Genomic DNA, 6,000 nt, shown 5'->3' with positions numbered 1-6,000 from the left:
TAATAAATAGGAAAGGAGACCATTTTAAACAACCCCCTAACTATGATGTATGATCGCTCGGTCATGTTTATCTGGTTTAAAACTTTTATAAATAAGAAAAGAGACAATTTTAAACAACCCCTAACTATGATGTATGATAGCTCGGTCACGTTTATCTGGTTTAAAACTTTTATAAATAAGAAAAGAGACAATTTTAAACAAACCCTAACTATGATGTATGATCGCTCGGTCATATTTATCTGGTTTAAAACTTTTATAAATAAGAAAAGAGACCATTTTAAACAAACCCCTAACTATGATGTATGATAGCTCGGTCACGTTTATCTGGTTTAAAACTTTTATAAATAATAAATAGGAAAGGAGAGCATTTTAAGCAAACCCCTAACTATGATGTATGATCGCTCAGTCACGTTTATCTGGTTTAAAACTTTTATAAATAATAAATAGGAAAGGAGACCATTTTAAACAAACCCCGAACTATGATGTATGATCGCTCGGTCACGTTTATCTGGTTTAAAACTTTTACAAATAAGAAAAGAGACAATTTTAAGCAAACCCTAACTATGATGTATGATCGCTCGGTCATGTTTATCTGGTTTAAAACTTTTATAAATAAGAAAAGAGACCATTTTAAACAAACCCCTAACTATGATGTATGATAGCTCGGTCACGTTTATCTGGTTTAAAACTTTTATAAATAATAAATAGGAAAGGAGAGCATTTTAAGCAAACCCCTAACTATGATGTATGATCGCTCAGTCACGTTTATCTGGTTTAAAACTTTTATAAATAATAAATAGGAAAGGAGAGCATTTTAAGCAAACCCCTAACTATGATGTATGATCGCTCGGTCACGTTTATCTGGTTTAAAACTTTTACAAATAATAAATAAGAAGAGACCATTTTAAACAAACCCCTAACTGATGTATGACCGCTCGGTCACGTTTATCTGGTTTAAAACTTTTATAAATAAGAAAAGAGACCATTTTAAACAAACCCCTAACTATGATGTATGATAGCTCGGTCACGTTTATCTGGTTTAAAACTTTTATAAATAATAAATAGGAAAGGAGAGCATTTTAAGCAAACCCCTAACTATGATGTATGATCGCTCGGTCACGTTTATCTGGTTTAAAACTTTTACAAATAAGAAAAGAGACAATTTTAAACAAACCCAGCTATGATGTATGATCGCTCGGTCATGTTTATCTGGTTTAAAACTTTTACAAATAAGAAAAGAGACAATTTTAAACAAACCCCTATGATGTATAAATGCTCGGTCACGTTTATCTGGTTTAAAACTTTTATAAATAAGAAAAGAGACCATTTTAAACAAACCCCTAACTATGATGTATGATAGCTCGGTCACGTTTATCTGGTTTAAAACTTTTATAAATAATAAATAGGAAAGGAGAGCATTTTAAGCAAACCCCTAACTATGATGTATGATCGCTCAGTCACGTTTATCTGGTTTAAAACTTTTATAAATAATAAATAGGAAAGGAGACCATTTTAAACAAACCCCGAACTATGATGTATGATCGCTCGGTCACGTTTATCTGGTTTAAAACTTTTACAAATAAGAAAAGAGACAATTTTAAACAAACCCTAACTATGATGTATGATCGCTCGGTCATGTTTATCTGGTTTAAAACTTTTATAAATAAGAAAAGAGACCATTTTAAACAAACCCCTAACTATGATGTATGATAGCTTGGTCACGTTTATCTGGTTTAAAACTTTTATAAATAATAAATAGGAAAGGAGAGCATTTTAAGCAAACCCCTAACTATGATGTATGATCGCTCGGTCATGTTTATCTGGTTTAAAACTTTTATAAATAATAAATAGGAAAGGAGAGCATTTTAAGCAAACCCCTAACTATGATGTATGATCGCTCGGTCACGTTTATCTGGTTTAAAACTTTTACAAATAATAAATAAGAAGAGACCATTTTAAACAAACCCCTAACTATGATGTATGACCGCTCGGTCACGTTTATCTGGTTTAAAACTTTTATAAATAAGAAAAGAGACCATTTTAAACAAACCCCTAACTATGATGTATGATAGCTCGGTCACGTTTATCTGGTTTAAAACTTTTATAAATAATAAATAGGAAAGGAGAGCATTTTAAACAAACCCCTAACTATGATGTATGATCGCTTGGTCACGTTTATCTGGTTTAAAACTTTTACAAATAAGAAAAGAGACAATTTTAAACAAACCCTAACTATGATGTATGATCGCTCGGTCACGTTTATCTGGTTTAAAACTTTTATAAATAATAAATAGAAAAGGAGACCATTTTAAACAAACCCCGAACTATGATGTATGATCGCTCAGTCACGTTTATCTGGTTTAAAACTTTTATAAATAATAAATAGGAAAGGAGACCATTTTAAACAAACCCCTAACTATGATGTATGATCGCTCGGTCACGTTTATCTGGTTTAAAACTTTTACAAATAAGAAAAGAGACAATTTTAAACAAACCCTAACTATGATGTATGATCGCTCGGTCACGTTTATCTGGTTTAAAACTTTTATAAATAATAAATAGAAAAGGAGACCATTTTAAACAAACCCCGAACTATGATGTATGATCGCTCGGTCACGTTTATCTGGTTTAAAACACATTTGTAAAGCGACCACGTGGGGCGCAAGCTCTCCGCGAATTCAATGTATCCCCTTTTACGTCACGTTGCCGAAGTGAGCCGTACGCTGATGATGTAATCACGCCTCCCAATCTGTTTGGGAGATGACGTTCCGCCCAATGCGTACACGTCATGACCCCGGCAGTGAACCAATCGGTACGCAGTGATTTCATACACCCAAACGATGACGTCAGGCACATCGATGACGTCAAAAACAACATGGTCGTGTTCGATCGCCAAGGGTCGCGTGTACCCCCGTAGAAGAACGACAGAGGATCCGTTCGAATCTGCGACCAACACGTCCGCAGCGTCCGCTCTAACGTGAGTTTGAGACGAAAGTTTTGGCGCCGGTTGCTATGCGGCAAGGAGGCGCGTTACAAACTGAGAGACTTATTTAATTTCCCTCCTTCATTCCCGTCAGTACCTGAGCGCTTCTTCTTGTGCGACGTCGAACGTTTCTCTGAGATTTTGAGGAAACGTGTCGACATACGTTTGTGCGACGCCGCCTTTTGCATTTCGAAGAACTTATATCGGACGCTGCTCGGCATTGACGTCACGTAGTTCCGTTTGTGTGTCGCGTGAAAATGACGTCACGTCCACTGGGCATGCGTCGTTCGATGGCGATATCGATGTGGATCGTGGTCGTGGTGGTGGTCGTGATCGTGATCGATCGTTTTCCATGCACAGATCCTGAAGTAGTTTGTCCCGAGCAAACACAGCTACAAATAAAATGTTTATTGTTTGTCCGGAATGGAACCGCTGCACATGGAACGCGGCAGCCTTATTTACTTATTCATATTAAGGGACGGATACAGAAATGTTTTAGGGGGTGGAGGGGTGGGGGATGGGGGTTCACGATGGGGGTTCACGGTGGGGAGTGGGGGGGTGGGGGTGAGGGGGGTTCACGGTGGGGAGTGGGGGGTTCACGGTGGGGAGTGGGGGGGTTCACGGTGGGGAGTAGGGGGGATCACGGTGGGGGGGAGGGTTCACGGTGGGGGGGAGGTTCACGGTGGGGAGTGGGGAGGTTCACGGTGGGGAGTGGGGGGTTCACGGTGGGGAGTGGGGGGGTTCACGGTGGGGAGTGGGAGGGCGTTCACGGTGGGGAGTGGGAGGGCGTTCACGGTGGGGAGTGGGGGGTTCACGGTGGGGAGTGGGGTGTTCACGGTGGGGAGTGGGGGGGTTCACGTTGGGGAGTGGGGGGTTCACGTTGGGGAGTGGGGGGTTCACGGTGTGGAGTGGGGGGGGGGGGGTTCACGGTGGGGAGTGGGGGGGTTCACGGTGGGGAGTGGGGGGTTCACGGTGGAGAGTGGGAGGGGGTTCACGGTGGGGAGTGGGGGGTTCACGGTGGAGAGTGGGGGGTTCACGGTGGGGAGTGGGGGGTTCACGGTGGGGAGTGGGGGGGTTCACGTTGGGGAGTGGGGGGTTCACGGTGTGGAGTTGGGGGGGGGTTCACGGTGGGGAGTGGGGGGGTTCACGGTGGGGAGTGGGGGGTTCACGGTGGAGAGTGGGAGGGGGTTCACGGTGGGGAGTGGGGGGTTCACGGTGGAGAGTGGGGGGTTCACGGTGGGGAGTGGGGGTTCACGGTGGGGAGTGGGGGGGTTCACAGTGGGGAGTGGGGGGGTTCACAGTGGGGAGTGGGGGGGTTCACAGTGGGGAGTGGGGGGGGGTTCACGGTGGAGAGTGGGAGGGGGTTCACGGTGGGGAGTGGGGGGGTTCACGGTGGGGAGTAGGGGGGATCACGGTGGGGGGGAGGTTCACGGTGGGGAGTGGGGGGGGAGGTTCACGGTGGGGAGTGGGGGGGTTCACGGTGGGGAGTGGGGGGGTTCACGGTGGGGAGTGGGGGGTTCACGGTGGGGAGTGGGAGGGCGTTCACGGTGGGGAGTGGGAGGGCGTTCACGGTGGGGAGTGGGGGGTTCACGGTGGGGAGTGGGGGGTTCACGGTGGGGAGTGGGGGGGTTCACGTTGGGGAGTGGGGGGTTCACGGTGTGGAGTGGGGGGGGGGGTTCACGGTGGGGAGTGGGGGGGTTCACGGTGGGGAGTGGGGGGTTCACGGTGGAGAGTGGGAGGGGGTTCACGGTGGGGAGTGGGGGGTTCACGGTGGAGAGTGGGGGGTTCACGGTGGGGAGTGGGGGGTTCACGGTGGGGAGTGGGGGGGTTCACAGTGGGGAGTGGGGGGGGTTCACGGTGGAGAGTGGGAGGGGGTTCACGGTGGGGAGTGGGGGGTTCACAGTGGGGGGGGGGGTTCACGGTGGGGAGTGGGGGGGTTCACGGTGGAGTGTGGGAGGGGGTTCACGGTGGGGAGTGGGGGGTTCACGGTGGGGAGTGGGGGGGTTCACTTGAGGTTAAAATATTCACAGATCGCAAAATCTACCACCAAGCCTTATTCAAGTGAATGTATTCGTGTTCCATTCATTTCGCTCGACAATATTTAGCTACAGACAGATATTGTCCTCGATACAAAAACATGTACAAACTGTGATGAAGAGAATCCGAGTACTAAAGCTGGAGTCGCCATTACGCATCATCAGATCGTCATAACAATTGATGATGTAACAACTGAAGGTTTGAATTACCAGATTAAGTAGTTCAGGATTGTCCTGCGCTTTGTTTATCTCGAAGAAGATGATCCAGAACTTTTTCCCTTTCACTTCGGAGCCAAATGCGGACACTGCGTGTCAGGAATTAACACAGAACTAGAGAAAGGTACTCAGTGGAGCACATACCTCTGCCAGCTTGAACAGGTGATGTTTTGTATCCCACTGATAAACCGCATCTGGATTCGGACCTGAACCAAAATCGAATCGGCTTCATTTTGTCGCCGAAGCAACTCATCCACCAAGTTTAGTTATAAAACGTCCACAACCTTTTGAGATACCATGCGTTTTTCAAATATCTTCCAATATATCGCTTTTAGCCCAATCACTCAATGGTGAATTAATCAATTATAAAATTAAATAATTATCGTATCTGGATCCTGATCCGGATCTTCACCAAAATCGAAGGGATTTGTCCTTGCCACAAACCCAACCCGTCCACCAAATTTCGTTCGAATCCATCCACAAGTTTTTGAAATACCGTACGATATATTGTTGTTGCCCTATCTCTCAATGGCGAAGAATCACATAAAAAAATTAATATTTCTCGTATCCGGATTCGGATTTTCACAAAAATCAAATTTATTTGTTCACGTCACACACTCAGCCCGCCCACCAGATTTCATCTAAATCCGTCAATAACTTTTTGAGATATCCTGCACGCAAACAAACGGACAGTGGTGAAAACAACCTCTGTCCGTTCCAGAAGGAGGGGGTAAAAAATGTAAGGGGGGAGGGGGAGGGGTTTCA

The 6,000-nt window shown here is 45.4% G+C and overlaps 1 protein-coding gene across 1 annotated transcript in view; it reads left to right on the top strand.

Moving 5' to 3' along the window:
* The first annotated feature begins 2,839 nt into the window (after window positions 1-2,839).
* The window catches only part of LOC137412760 (zinc finger and BTB domain-containing protein 21), a 38,142-nt gene continuing 34,981 nt past the window's right edge, over window positions 2,840-6,000 (top strand). Inside the window, exon 1 of the mRNA XM_068098053.2 lies at window positions 2,840-2,977. The gene's annotated coding sequence lies outside the window, so the exon portion shown is untranslated. The remainder of the gene's footprint in view (window positions 2,978-6,000) is intronic.

The sequence above is a fragment of the Myxine glutinosa genome, chromosome 8, assembly GCF_964187855.1.
Source record: "Myxine glutinosa chromosome 8, kmMyxGlut1.1, whole genome shotgun sequence".
Lineage (NCBI taxonomy): Eukaryota > Metazoa > Chordata > Myxini > Myxiniformes > Myxinidae > Myxine > Myxine glutinosa.
This window is presented reverse-complemented; position numbering and strand designations above follow the sequence as displayed.